The sequence below is a fragment of the Crocodylus siamensis genome, chromosome 4, assembly GCF_052110815.1.
Source record: "Crocodylus siamensis isolate JL-2025a chromosome 4, ASM5211081v1, whole genome shotgun sequence".
Classification (NCBI taxonomy): domain Eukaryota; kingdom Metazoa; phylum Chordata; order Crocodylia; family Crocodylidae; genus Crocodylus; species Crocodylus siamensis.
Window position 1 is genome coordinate 139,129,325 of NC_143398.1, and position 14,862 is coordinate 139,144,186.

Below are 14,862 nucleotides of genomic sequence, written 5' to 3' on the forward strand. Positions count from 1 at the left end.
GATTATGATTTTCAAATCTTATAGGGGCGCTCAGCCCCCCCTAAGCTCCCTCTTAATTCACACCCTGAGAAAAAAGGTGTGCACCTGTGTTGGGGGAAGAAAAGTGGGGGGGATGTGGGTGTGCGCACGCTGCAGAGAAAGAGGTGTGCTGAGGAAGGGAGAAGAGGGTTATGTGGGGGCAGGAGGAGAAGGGGTGTGCTGGGGAGAAAGAGAAGGGTGTGTGGGTTGGGGAGAAGGGGAAGAGGTGTGTGTGTTGTGTTGGGGGAGGAATGGGGTATGTGTTGGGGAAGAAAAGTGTGTGCATGTGTGTTGGGGGAGGAATGGGGTATGTGTTGGGGAAGAAAAGTGTGTGGGTGTGTGTTGGGGGGAAGCGAGGGCAGGTTGAGGGAAGAAGAAGAGGTGTGTTGAGGGGAAGGAGAGTGGGGTGTGGGAAGAAAAGCTGCGTGTGTGTGTGTTGAGGGAAGGAGAAGAGGTAGGGGTGTAGGGGGGAGGGGGAAGAAAAAAGGGAAGGGTGTGTGTCGGGGGAGGAGTAGAGAGATGTGCCGGCCTGCGGAGGGGAGGGCTGCGCCCGGGGAAGAGGAGTGGGTGCGTGTGGCCGTGGTGGCGAAGGGATGAGGTCCTGGGGGAGGAAGGGGAAAGGCGGGTGTGCCGGGGGAAGGTGACGAGGTGCGGGGAGGCTGCGCGACCGCCCCCAGCGGCCCGGGACACGCGAAGCCGCGGCCCACCCGGCGCTGCTGCTCGGGAGCCCCGGCCGCCTCTGCGGGTGCGCGGGGCGGGGCCGGGCCAGCCCAAGATCGCGCCCGTGCCCACGCCCACGCCAGGCCGGCCGCAGCTGGGGCTTGCCGGAGCCGCTACGGGTAAGTCGGCCCGGCTCGGCCTTGCCTCAGCCCCACGGGCCCTGCAGCCGGGCTCCTCTCCCCCTCCCTCATTCGCCCCGCGCTCCCTCCTGGGCCTGCCGCGAGGAGGCTGAAGTTGGTCCCTTTACCTCACAAGCCCGGCCCAAACTCAGCTCCTTATTCGAGGCACCCCATTGCACCCAGGGCTGGGGCTGGCAGGCCGACACGTGAAAACCCAGCTTGAGCCCGGCACTGTCCTGGCCGCCTTCTCCAGAAGAGCCGTCCCGAAAGCAGTGGCTTGGGGTGATCCAGAAAGGATTTTGTCCCCATGATCGCAGCCTAACCTCAGCTCTTTACTCAGGGCCGAGTGCGCCGTTATTTACATGCGTATTGGCGAAGGCGCAGTTCTGACGAGAGTCCAACGGCTCTCTGGCGTGTCCCAGCCACTGCGAACAGCTGCAAAGCGCGCAAAGGTTAGTGGTGAGGAAGGGACAGGGAATAAGGAACCAAATTCAGCCTCACAGGTCATGTCTACACAAGATGCCCACTGCGCAGTTGTTACTGGGCAGGCATTTAGTGCTTGCATAACAAGTTGCTCTGTATCCAGTGTTATCGCACAGTAGCATCCCAGCATGGTTGCCTGGTGACGCCAAGTGCTCAGTAGCATCGTGTCAGAGTTTGTGCTCAGTGATGCCACTGCACAGTAGTAATGAGCTACTGCGCAATAAGCATCTCATCTAGACACGCTCACAGATAAAGCTAGGAAGCAGGGCCACAAGTCAGGGGTATATACATGAAAGGAATCCATGTACAACCTGCTTTCTATTCCTTCCTCTGAACTGGCTTTGTACTCAAGCTGTGAGCATGCTGACATGAATGGGAAGAAGGACTTTTCAAAGCTTGCCTGGCTTTGAAAAGTCCAAGTGGGGCAGCAGGCTGGCGGTCTGTCTGTTCATGCTTCTTGCTCCCAGCAGACTTTGAAAGGCTGCTGAAACTAATGTTGACTGATGCTTCTAAATAGCCACCTTTTTAAATCCCAGTTCTGGGACTGCTCCTGCACAAGGGTAGAGATAGGTTTGATCAGGTGCATTCCCTGGATCACAGTACTTCAGTCTTCCTGATGATGCTGTGGTAAACATCAACAATAAAGCAGAAATACACACATGGAGGCGTTAGACTAAGCCTGAGAATACCTTAGCATTTTGCAGTTTTGGAGGCACAGAAATGGGCACCTGTGCCACTGGTTAGTAGGTTCTTCCGCCCATCTGCAGGGGCATAGGCACTCAGCATTCCACACGTCAAAACAAAAATATTGGGCAGAAGGCAGTGTAAGATGGCAGCTTTATAGACTACTTAAAGGCCTGAACTTTTGTAGGCTACATCCTACTTTTGTCAGTGTCTGTGTATCTCTCAACCCTGCCCCCCAAAATTGGGTCCAACTTTCTACTCTTTTGCACTGGTGATACCCCAGTTACTTCAGCGGAGTTATTTCTGATCCATACCAGCCTCAGAATTGGGATCATACCCTTTTTAAGGACTGGGTTCTCACATCTCATGTGATGTGAATCTAGAGTAATTTTCTTGGAGCTGTGCCTGTAGAAGCTGTGTGTGCATGTGTATGTACTGGAGGTTTATTTCCCACTTCCATAAACACAAATGCATATCAAATGCCATAGCGGTGATTGTCTACATCTAAGGATTTTACATAGAGGCAAATGGGTACTTCCCTAAAACTTCAGTGGTGAAAATGAGCTTGCTTCATCTGAGAGATATTTTTGAAAGGGGCACTGTCAACATGATTTTTCCTTGAACTAAGTGTTTTCAGAAATCTTTTTGTATTGTGCTTCCTTTAAATAACTAATTTTGATTGAATTTTCAAAGAATCTTTAATGATTCTGCATGTATTTCTGCTTCACTGTTGATGTTTACAGTGCCCTTGTCATTAGGAAGACAAAAGTTCCATAATCCAGTAAAATGCACCTGGTCAAAGCTATCCCCCTTGTGCAGGGGCAGTCCCAGAATTTAGATCTAAATTAGTGGGTATTTAGGAGAATGGCGATGTTGACAATGCACAGAGCTGTGAAATGCACAGAATAAGCCTATTGATTGGGGGGAACTAAAATTATTTTTTTCTGGTTTCTTTCAGTTAAAGCCACTTTTGGTGTTGCTAAGATCTGTAGCAAGCTGAAAATTTCAGGCTTCATAAGTTGCTGGTGTCCCCTTTACCTTAAGAAAACAGGGCAATTTGATGATAAAAAGATGGTGAATCTTGTCTGCCAAGTACTCCCTCACAGGGCTCCAAATTAAGTTTGTTGGTGACCAGTCAAACAAAATGATTCTAGCATTCTCCATTCTACAGCCCTAGAGCACCTGGTGTATTTGCTGTGTAGATAATTCCCATGTACTTCTGGCCAAACCTCTCAGCTGGATGCAGCAATGAAGCACGTTTACATTCAGATGAATTGCTGCTCCACCCTGGGCCAGATGCCCTACTGAGGTGTGTGCATATGTCAGGAGGAATTGCATGAAAATAAAGGGTTGGAGGGAAGCAGTGCATACTCAGTGGACATGGGGGCCATAAAGCGCTCCTTGGCCTGTGGGTCTGCCTGCCTCCTAGTATCTTCTCTTGTATTTCTTTGTCAGCCTGTTCTCAATTAAATTGGTGTGATTTAAAATAAAATAATGGGTTATAATGTAGATGGCATGACTCACTAGAAGCAAAGCTTGTTTTATGAAGGACTGTAAACATATTTTTAAGCAGTTTTGAGGCCCTGTATGTTTTTATTTATTTATTTAAATTCAAGCTCTCTGCCTGGCCTTTCAGCAGAGACATTAGAGATTTACGAGTCCTGTTAAAAATGTTGACTGCCCAAAATGTGATGTGATTGTGCTTCTGTACCAGTGCTAAGCTGAAATTCTCCTTCATGCAGGTGGGTTTTACAAAGCCCTCTGTATCGTGTGAGCACACTCAACCAATCTGCTAAGTTGCATTCAAATTGGGTAGATAACCCCCAGCACAGGTGCCAGAGCATGGTGCGCAAAGGCATTTTGCTTGGCATGTGTGCTTTGGGGTGGACAGCAGAGAAGAGGCTGGGGCTGTGCTGCCACAACAAGGATCAGCTCCCTTGTGGTTCCCCTGCCATCTGCCTCTGGCACACCAATATCTCGCAAGTTGAGGTTGCAGGTGTTTTTGGTGCTTTGCTGACTCATGGTTTAAGTGCCTTCATAGCAGAGTTGGGACCTTATTACAGTGGTTCATATGTCTCCCTCTTCTCTTTTCTTGTACAGAAACCTCAGCATCTATAGGGCAGTTAGCTAAAGTTACAGCATGACATATTTATCCAAAGTTCCTTTTCTTTCTTTCTGTAATTCACGGAGTTCTCATTTTAAGGTTAAATTTTCAACCAGCTGTCCCCATCTGGCCTTTGAGTAAATGGCAAAGGATTATCTCTCTAGGTATGCATTTGGATATGCTGTAAATCTTCTGACAGATGGTGTTCAAGAATAACTAAACTATTTGTTTATATGGTCTAAAATGATGGGACAGGGAGTAAGATCCAGGTTTTGCACAACCAATGAGTTGGGTTTTTGTACATCCTACAATCACTGTATAAGGGACCTCACATTGTGCTGAGAGAGCAGTAGAAGCCCAATTCAGCAAAAGTATTTAAGGGGTGCATCTGCCCATGCAATTAATACAGTGCAATAAACTGGAGTAGTTCAAGTTGGAGTAAACTGCTCCCAGGAACACCATCTACATGTGTACCCAGGACAGCAGCAATGTGTGTAAGGGCAGAGGATGCTCCTTGCTGGCAGGCTCACTGGTTGCAATTTATGCCTTCAGTCAGTATTTACATGTACATTTCAGTGCAGTAAACTACTCCCCTGTAGGATAGTACTGTCCCCAGCCATACTATCTCATGGAGTTAATTAGTTCAGCATATCTCAACCCATGGGTTGCAAGAATATATGAAAGGATCACCAACAGACTTTAAAAATGGACTTAAAAATGTGGGAAATTGTGGCTTTTGGAGTTCCAGCCTCCATGCCCCACACACTGGGGGGCTGGGGTGGGGGGTCAGCAGGTCGGGAGTGAGGGGCACTGGGTCAGAACTGGCCATCAATGTTTACAAATTGGTCCTGGTACAACAAAAGTTGAGGACCACTGAATTAGTTTACTGTGCCCTAATACCAACACATGTAAATGGTGATGCTTTACTGCAGAGCTAACTAGTAGATGCACCCAAGGACATACTTACCTTCAAGCACATGAATCACTCTAAATGTTACCACTTGTGTGAGCTAGACAGCATGGTGTATGTAGCTGTGTAAAAGAAAGTATACTGTTTTCTGCACCTTTTAATGTAGCGTCAGTTGCTACTCTCTGTAAAGAAATCTATAAAACTTCCATTTTGCATTTTCATTCTGATTCATGATGTTCCAGGCTTGGCTTCCTCTTGCCGGTGTAATATTTTTCCTTTCTTTCATAATCGCCTTTTCCCCTTCATCTGAAATAAAGTGGATCTACAATGAGAGATGCCTGTTCTGTTCCTTGTTTGTGGAAAGCTTTAGCAGGCACTCAAACCGAGTTGATCAGATGGGGCAAGGTGTTTGTATCACATCTGTGAAAGCCACATCTGGATTTGAGCTTGGCTGCTTATCCCATAAATTTCATGAAAGCAAGTTGAGTCTCTTCAGTGTTTTGTTTCTTTTCCTGCTCTGTCATGGCCCAAAATGTAGTTGTGCTCCTGGAGTAAAATTGGATAAGGAGGGAAAAAGCATTATAAAACTGTTGCTTCTCCTTTTACTCCATGTCCTCCACTTCCTGTCCATTTCTGTTACTCCCCATAATTCTCTTCCTCAGCAGTTGGTAGTTGAACTTCCCATGGGGATGTGCTACAAGGCTGCCTTATCAATTCCTTTAGTGCTGTAGCTAGGCTGTGTGGGGAAAGAGCCACTGCTGTTTAAAATCCAGCTTGCTGAGCTTTTCATGCAGAAACATTTCAAAAGGGAAAGCAGCTGTTCCTAGACCAGACCACTTTTGTACTGAACAGCATTGGAAGATTGGGCTTGTTTTGAAGTGGATACTTTATGCAAGAAGCTGAATTAGGAGCTGTATTATGGTTCTGGTTTGAGGTTCTTGGGAGAATGTAGGGACAGGAGAAGGAGGTGGCAGCAGTGGCACGGACAGACAGGCTTGGGTGCGGGAAGTATGGCAATTTTGACCTGTTTGATCTCTCCTCTGCCTCAGTCTCAGCTACCCCATGACCTGAACCGTTGGGAGCCTTTCTCTAGTGTTTTGCCACCAACTAGGAAGTTTTGGGATGGTTCTTGTGCTTCTAATCAAGCACATCTCTTCTAGACATGGCTAGATTATCTCTGTCTTAGAGGACTTTACACCAGATTCTTGATTGACAAATGATAGTACAGGCAGCCCCCGCTTATCGCTCTTAATTGGTTCCTGAAACACTGAGCATTAAGCAAAACCGGAAGTATTTGACGACCCAAGATGGCAACCACAATTGTTTTTAATGACACAAGATGGTGACCATAAGTGTTATAATGACATTCACTGAGCACTAAGTGAAATCAGGTATCAATTTAAAATGAGCGTTATAGCAAAATAGCGCAAAGAGAAACAGGATTAAGTGGGGGTTGCCTGTATTGCAATGACTTAAACAACAAAAAAAGATGGGAAAAGGGTTAAAATGATGTTAGGAGAAAAATGTAAGGAATCTTCTTCCTGTTCCCCTGAACTCATTTGATATACTGAGGGACCAAAGATTGATGGTTCAAGTGTGCAAGATTCTGCAGGCCAAAGTGCACAGATTAGCAATGTGGCTGACATCAAGTCTGTCTGGCTCCCTTTGACTTCCCAGCTTGAATGACAAAGCACCCATTTACACCTGGGGTCAGCTGGGGACAGCCTTCTGTGCAAGCTCATGACTCTGGATTCTCTAGCGAGTTACTTTCCCTGCTTTATTACTGCTGCTCTGGGCTGAGGACTGGATATAAACATTTATTTATTTATTTTTGTTGAAGGGGCCCAATTATGCTCTCCCAGGACTTCCTACTAGCTGGAACAGCAACCAAAATAATAATAAAGCCAGAACATTAGGCATGCTTAGCCAGACTCTACTTGGATTTACTGCACACAGTAGGAAGTAGGCAAAGAAACCATATATGTTTCTGCTCTAAAGGAGCATTAATAAGAAACAAAAGCTTGAAAATTAAAAATGTACTGGGGGAGATGGTAAAATCTGTTAGAGCAGATATGTTCTTAAATAGATGGTCAAGAGACTTCTTAATTAAAAAAGGAATTTGATTTTTTTTCTTCCCTTTTTTCTGTTTTCCCCTAAAAGTAAACAAGTATATGAGACTAGTTTGAGCAGAGGTATAGGATTCCTGGCTTCAATTTCTACTTCCTCTGGTTGACTGATCTCTGGAAATAATCCACTTAATTACTCTGCCTCACTCTACCCATCTGTACTATGATGATGTTACTATACCTCCTAGGTGTGATGAGAAGCTTAAGTAGTTAGTTCCCCCCCGCCCCCCGCAAAGCTTAACAATTCTCACATGGAATAGAGTGCAGATTGTGGTGTCCTTTTGTTATTTATTGTTGATGTTATCCCGCTGTAGATTGTCCTTACTAATTTGCCAGCAAACTGTGTTATAAATGCTTCCAAATTCTAATTTATACTATGACTTTACATGTGGTGCCTTAGATTTGTGGTAGTTGTGATTTTTCATGGTTAAGGAACCACTTATTTGTAATTGGAATGCTTTTCTTTTTGGTGTTTGTTGTACATTTTTTTAAGAAGGTAAATAAAAATTATGGTTTCAAAACTAAAAAATATACTTCCCTAACACAGAACATAGGTCTCAATATGGGGTCAGTCATCATAAAGCTAGTTAAATAAATGGTTATTGTTTTCTGTTCCCTCTCTTTCCACTGTGAAATGTATATAGTCATATTAATTGAAACAACACAGTAGTGCATATAGCGTTTGCCTGGACTGTGCATATACCAAAATATGTGTTTTGCTCTAGATATTTTCCTTGCCCAGTCAGTAGTCAAGTTAGCTTTGGGCCAGGTAACGTGTCTTTCAAAACCTAAAATTAAAAAAAAATACAAATCTAATACTGCAGAATGTTTTCTGGTCATCTCCAATGTTACTAATAAAATGGAGTTATTCACACAAACAGTAGACATCTAAAAAAATTTAAGAAGCCTTTTTGATAAGCAAATCTAATCTAGGTTTTTTTTTTATTTAAAAGGGTGTTTTTATTATGTAAGCAAAAGTGCTTTGGAGCTTTTCAGCAGCCAATGTAACTCCTGTTGGCTTTGCTTGTATACTCCTTGTTTAATCTCCCATGTGTTTTTAGCTGTGTGCAGTTTTAGAAACGGACAAAAACCAGTATTCCAGCCTCTGATCATGGCCTCATTCAAGGACCAGTCCTCTGGCTAATTATAACAGCCTCAGCCTCAGCCAGCAGACTTGGTATAACAGAAAGTCCTCTCCTGCTATGGTAAATAAGATCAGAAGGTAATATTTCTAACTGAGCTTCCTTTGGAACAATTGGCCTGATAGATATTTTAATAGATCATCTGTTTTATTTGCACAGTCTTCTTTAATACATTCATTCATATAATCTTTGATGCATTCAATTCTAAATTCATGGATCTGAATGTTTTACACTCCCCATTAGAATGCTTGACTTCAATATTTTTTAAATCAGCCATTTTAAAATATAGAAGAAAGTATTCCAAATTGTGTTTGTGTATTACATCTGAAATGGCAGTGCCTGTCAGTTAATACACACAGTTTTTCTGGCAATCTGTTTGTAACCCATTTATACTTTAAATAGCAGTTATCAGTACCCCTAGTCTTCTCTTGTAATATTTGAGTTTTCCTCAAAGCATGTTTCTGCTCTGATAAATGGGTATGTAAACATGTTATGTTGTTACTACTCAGCCCTGTTGTTCTCTCTGTATTCAGAGATCCATCATTTCCCTTCTGCAATTAAAGTATGTATACCTATGTTTATTTTTTGATTATTTTTCATCCTGTTTGCACTGCAGAGCCAGAACAACTCAAAGGATGCATCTAAACGAGATGCTTTACTGCACAGTAAAGTAGTTGCTTATGTAGTTAGCATGTGTGTTTATATGTGTACATGCTTACTGCACAGTGAACCGTGCTAATCTCAAGTAAATTTGCTACCTGCAAATAAATGCAAGTATCAAATTTACTTGTGATTACTTACTGTGCAGTAGCACTCATGTCGATGCCTGACCAGGACCAGATCTGCTCCCAGTCAGCCAGCCACCAAGGGATGGAAGATTCCTCCTTGCCTCCGGGAGGTGCCTGCTGCCAGTGTGGGCTGTGACACTGGAGCCTGGGTGGGGACTGTGTCCCCCTGTCCCAGCAGCAGGGAGCTCCAGGCCCCTCACTCCGAGGTCACCATCAAGCAGCTGGGAGATCCTTATCTCCTGGCCCTTGCTTCACCTTCAGAGGGTGGGGTGGGCCGGGCTGGGAGATCCTTATCTCCCAGCGCCAGCTCTGCAACAGTAGGGCTAGTACTGGGAGAGCCTTATGTCCCAGGCCAAGCTTTGCAGTTGCAGGGCTGGGAGATCCTTATTTCCCAGCACCATCACTGGGACCACGGTGCCAGTGCTGGGCAATCCTGATCTGGATCTGGATCTGGATCCTTATAAAGATTTCCCAGCAATGGCCCCACTGCCACAGAGCTCAGGTTGGGAGATAAGGATCTCCCAGCACTGGCACCATTGTTGCAGAGCTGGCACTGGGAAATAAGGATCTCCCAGCATTGGCCCCATGACCGCAGAACTGGCATTGGGAGCTCCCTGCTGGTAGGGGCTGGGGAGCCTGTTCTCTATCCAGCTCCGTGATCACGGAGCTAGGTGGGGAACAGGGGCTGGGAACTGTCCTGGTTAGGGGCAGATCCCAGTCTTGTGGCCCAATCAGGTGATTGGGGCGGGGAGCCGGGATCTACCCCACCCCTGAAGCTCTTTCCAAGGCCTGTGCCTTGATCTGCCAGTGGGGCAGCTAGCAGCAGGCAGACTGGGGCAGGGGGCTGGGACCTCCCCTTCTCTGCAGCTCTTTCCAGTCCCCTGCCCCCAATCAGAGAGACAGGGCCAGGAGTTCCTTGCTGCAGGAGGACATTGTCCCTGCCCTGGCAGCAGGCAGTCCCCTTGGGGGCAGGGTGCAATGTCCCAGTCCTGGCCAGAGCTCCCCCTAGTGGTGGCAGGAGCCCATTGCAGGGCCCCAGGAAGTGGAAGCAGTTTGACTCCATTAGCAGCAAATCTACCCCTGCTTCCCTGCACATGTGGATGCCTGCCCGGGAGTGTTTGCTTGCAAGCAGTTTATTCACGAATAAACTGCTCCCAGATCTAAAGCATGTTTAGACACAGCCAAAGAGAATAAGATTTGTTCTGTTCTTGTTCCTTCTGTCAAACTGAATCCTTCATCTTAAGGCCTCGTTACGCATTACTTTTAGGTGGCTTCTGGAGTACTTAATACCTGGATTTTTTGCATTTTAGCACCTCTGAGTGGTTTAAGACACTCGTTATACGGCTCAAAGTTACACCACTTTGAGATGTAAGATTATTTCTTTGTAACAGGGCACCTGATATGGGGCCTGTTATTGGGAGGCGGGGGGGCAGGAGACGTTTCACCCTGACTGCCAAGAAGGGAACTTGCCTGTGGTCAGACCATGGTGGGGAAAGCGGAACAATGTGAAGCACTTGGAACCTAGGTGTTCCCAGTGAAGTCCTATACAGGCTCCAGCGGAGGTGCATGTGGGAAGAGGGCCAGGGCAGATTGGCTCCTGGGGGAGGAGCCAGCGCATAAGAGGGATGCGGGGAGAGAAGGGACATTGCCTCAGGGCAGGGTTCAGGTGAAGAGACTGGAACCGAGACAAGAGGAGAGACCAGAGTGGTGACCCAACAAACCCCGGAGGGGTACCTACCAGGTATTGAGACGGGGAAGCAATGCCCGGGAGGAGCTGTATGGGCTAGTGCTTCATATTTGGGAAATGAAGTCAGGAGAACCTGGAGTGAGGAGCTGCAGGGGAGGGATGACAAGTTTTCCCCTGTTCAGAGGGAACCCAGGAAAGGGGACTCCATACTAGAGAGCCAAAGCTGTGAGATCTACAGAGACTGGGGCCCTGAGGTGACAAAGGCCAGTCATTAAGGATGGTTACCAGCAGATTGCTCCTTAACCATTACAGGTTGTGAAGGTAACAGCTCAAACCAAAGGAGGGCAGGGGAATGTTATCCCACTAGAAATAACCAAACCAAGACAGGGAAGGGACAGCGGAGTGCTCATGACCATGAGAACAATCCGAAAAGAGAGGGAAGGAGTACCCGAAATCACATCAAAGTCTGGGGAACTACAGGTAGGGTCAGGACAGGGTGAAGGGGAGGTAGGATCCCTGAGAAGAGACCCTGGTTATTACCCCAACATGTATTAAGAAGGCCACCTCCCCAACTCAGTGTTGTTTCTCAAGATATTTATTTTCCATTTAGGTGTGGCAGGCGAGTACAAGAAGGACATTGAGACCAGGTACTGGGTAATGACTTCAACACCCGCGGTAACAGCATGACATCCACACCTTTGATTTGTATTACCCAGCTTCTGTTCCGCATAATCCAGCTACTCCCCACAGATGTGCCACTCAAGTTGAAGGTGTAACTGCAAGATAGCCCGAAGCTGATTAACATTTGTGCTGCTCACAGTGTAAGCTGTTACAAAGCCCTTAGTCAGTGGTCAGTTACAGTAGTGGAAACCCACGTAAATCAGTAGGATTGCCAGGGCATCACAAAGGGCATACACTTAAGGTAGATATGCTACTAAGAACTGAAGTTGCCCTGCAAAATCTGTTACTGGTGATAATGGAAAGGAAGTGCTCAGGATAACTCCTGGATTCCAGGTTAAGTGTGAAGAAGTGGCAGTTGAGGGGAAACAACAACATGCTTATAAATACAGCACCTTTTGATATGGTTTCACTGAGTGTGTCTAGTCTACATGAGAAGTTTACTGCATAGTTGACTAATTAACTGTGCAGGAAACATCTTGGCATCTACATGTGCGCTCCTATTAGGGCTCATGAAAATATTAACTCCTCAGCAAGGCAGTATTGTAAAATATAAGTACTATACTTCTGCATGGTTTTCTTATGTGCAGCAGTGCATGTGTAGACACTGCCCCAGCTGGCTGGGGCACAGGGTGCTTCAGTGCAGGGCTAGCTGGCAGGCAGCCCCCACGCTGAGGCACACACTGCACCAGCCAGCCATGGGGTGGCATGTGGAGACAGAGGAGCAGCTGCAAATTCAGGGCTACTCCCCTGTCTCTGCGTTCTGCAGAGCCCGCATCTCCACATGCCACTCTGTGGCTGGCTGGATCTCAGTTTACCTCCGCATAGAGGCTGCCTCATGGCTAGCATCATGCTGAGGCACCCGGTGCCCCAGCCAGCCCCCGTGCAGTACATGGAGCCCAGTTGGAGCAGCCCTAGGCTGACAGGCTAACCCCCTGGGTCCCTTGCCAGCCTGGACACAGGGACCTAGCAGGCTCTCTGTACCTCACAAAGGAAACAGTCATCCTGCAAAAGGGTCAGTGAATTGACAGATTTGTCACCTGTTGTCCACAGCTATTGGCACCAGAAACCTTAGGAATCCCTTTACTTTCTGGAGTGATCTGTGAACTCTGTATGTCTGACATAAAGTTGCAGGGCATAAAATAAGGACACAATGGTAGGTTTCAGGATTCCAACCACAACTGAGTACAAAGGGGTCATGCTAATCCTATGCCACAGTTGCAGGAGAGGGAAAGACCCTTTCCTTCTTCCTCTACCAGACTTGCCACATGTTTGTATCTATTAGCTAGACACAAACATGCATTAATGATGCTAGCCAAGTAAGTTGCCCAGGTGTGGGATGGATCTTACGTTGGCTGCTCCTGGATAACCATATAGTAACACAGACAAGGAACCTTTACCTTTAGTTAGCTTGGATATTTTTCTTCTCAGATTCAGGCCTAGCTGTTGTAAGTGTCTCATCTCTCAGCTAGGATACAGGAACAATCTTGACCTCTTCTCACTGGGAAAAGCTACCTTTGACTCTGTATACTGAAGCTTTTACTGCTGCTCCTGGTTTATATCAGCTCCTTATCTGCTTCCATATCCATTTCAAGGGCTTGATTGTGAAGTTGTTTTCTGAAGGCTTAGTGAAAAGTATCTTGGACATCTCTCCTACTGCAGTCCACTAAAGTAACAATACTGTATTTACTTGTATATAAGATGAGTGCCCCCACTTCCCAATCAACATGGGGAAACAGCCCTTTGTCTTAAATTTGTATACAAAGAAGCCTCATTAAATACATTATCTACTATTAAACTGCTGCCAAAAGTAGTATGTACTCAGTAATGGAAACCAACTATAAAGTTGATTAAATGCAGTCAACTCTGAGTATGACTATAAAACACATGGCCCATATGGGGCAAACATACTGGTGGGAACTTTTTGCTGTGTTGCACTTACAACAAAAACAAACCGACTCCCAAAAAAACAAAACAAGCAGTTGCTTTCCCAGGAGGGAATGTGCACTGGGTCTGGAGGTACTGCAATACCAGACCAGCACTCGGACAAGCTGGAACAAGCTTTTACACCTTTCCCGGTGCCAAAAATGTTTATGGGAACCCACTACAAGCCCAGGTTAGTGCCACTCATGTGAATAAGATGCATGGTAGTACCCCTTGTGCTCAGTGCCACTCTGCACTACTTTTCAAGTCATGGTGAGCCATTGCATTGAATACATTTTTATTTCTTTTTCTTTTTCATTCCCACAGGTGAGCTGCATCTTTTTTCCCACTTCCATTTTTAATGATTCCTGTTTCTTTACCAGCTTTAAATGTCTGGCAGACATCAGTGAATGAGGCTTCAAATAGCTTACCCAGAATCTCTCTCTTGACCTCTCTCTTAGCCTGTCATATATTATTAATGTGGCCCTGCCTCCCATGAGATGGAACTGGAGCAAGTTGCCCTGGTCCTCATCTGCATATGATTCCAGTCATAAGTAGTGGACCAGTTAGCACATGGATCCTTTGTAGGGGCCAAGTGGAATATACACACATACTTAAAATGCTGTTGTCTCTGCTGGGGCCCAGCCCAATGAGAGTAAATCATGAGCCTTTTGGTCTTGAATTAATATTATGCGTTGATTATGCTCTATATAAGTAGGTGCCCAAGTGCTACTTTAAAGTATGTTTGTGGAGTACCTGTGCTAAACTTTGCAGCAGTTTCAAAAGAGGCATGCTGCATTAATTTTCGATGAATTAAGTCTATGGGTACTTGTAGTACAGGCTTCCATCACCAGCCGCGTGGGTTAGGTTCCAGAAAGTTCCTGTGGTTGGCAAAACCACGGTTGGTAAAACTAAAGGCTTAGGGAAGGTGGGGGTAAGGGACTTGAATACTGTACAGTATAGAGTATAAATATAATTTTACTTGCCTTTAATACTGTACACGGTGGGGGTCAACAGGGCGGGAAGGGAAGGGGAAGGGAGGGATGCACCAGCCAGCTCTGCACAGCATACCCTGGTGCTTCCCTGCCCCCACCCATATGAATGGGCAAAACTACCCGTGGTCCCAGGTGGCTGCAGACCCGTTCCCCACCCCCGCACCTGTGGGATGCTCCATCCACCCCACCAGTCTCAGAGTTCACCAGCCATGGGACCCTGGCTGGGCCGGGTTGTGGGACTATCCAAGCCTGGTGGCAGTGGGAGCCACCTTTCTACACCCCTGGATGAGCCACTGGATTCAGATCTCCTCACCCGCCACTGCCCCGGCAACGTACCTCCTGCGCATGGTGCTGCACTGAGGGCAGTGGCCCTCCCCTCCCCCAGATGAGCCATCCATGTCCCTGCCACCCACGTCAATATTTTCAGATTTGTTTCTTTTTTCCTATGCGGTGAGGGAGAAGAGGGTCTGATAGTAAAGAAGGTG

At 46.5% G+C, this 14,862-nt stretch overlaps 1 protein-coding gene across 5 annotated transcripts in view; it reads left to right on the forward strand.

Annotated features, from left to right (window-relative positions):
- Positions 1-564: 564 nt before the first annotated feature.
- TSPAN11 (tetraspanin 11) overlaps positions 565-14,862 on the forward strand; it is a 221,790-nt gene continuing 207,492 nt past the window's right edge. The window contains exon 1 of one of the 5 annotated variants that reach the window (XM_090043911.1): positions 565-585. The gene's annotated coding sequence lies outside the window, so the exon portion shown is untranslated. Of the gene's footprint in view, positions 586-625; positions 858-907; positions 1,310-14,862 lie in introns of those variants that run through there. The other 4 variants (XM_090043913.1, XM_090043912.1, XM_090043914.1 and 1 more) reach the window with 4 other exon arrangements.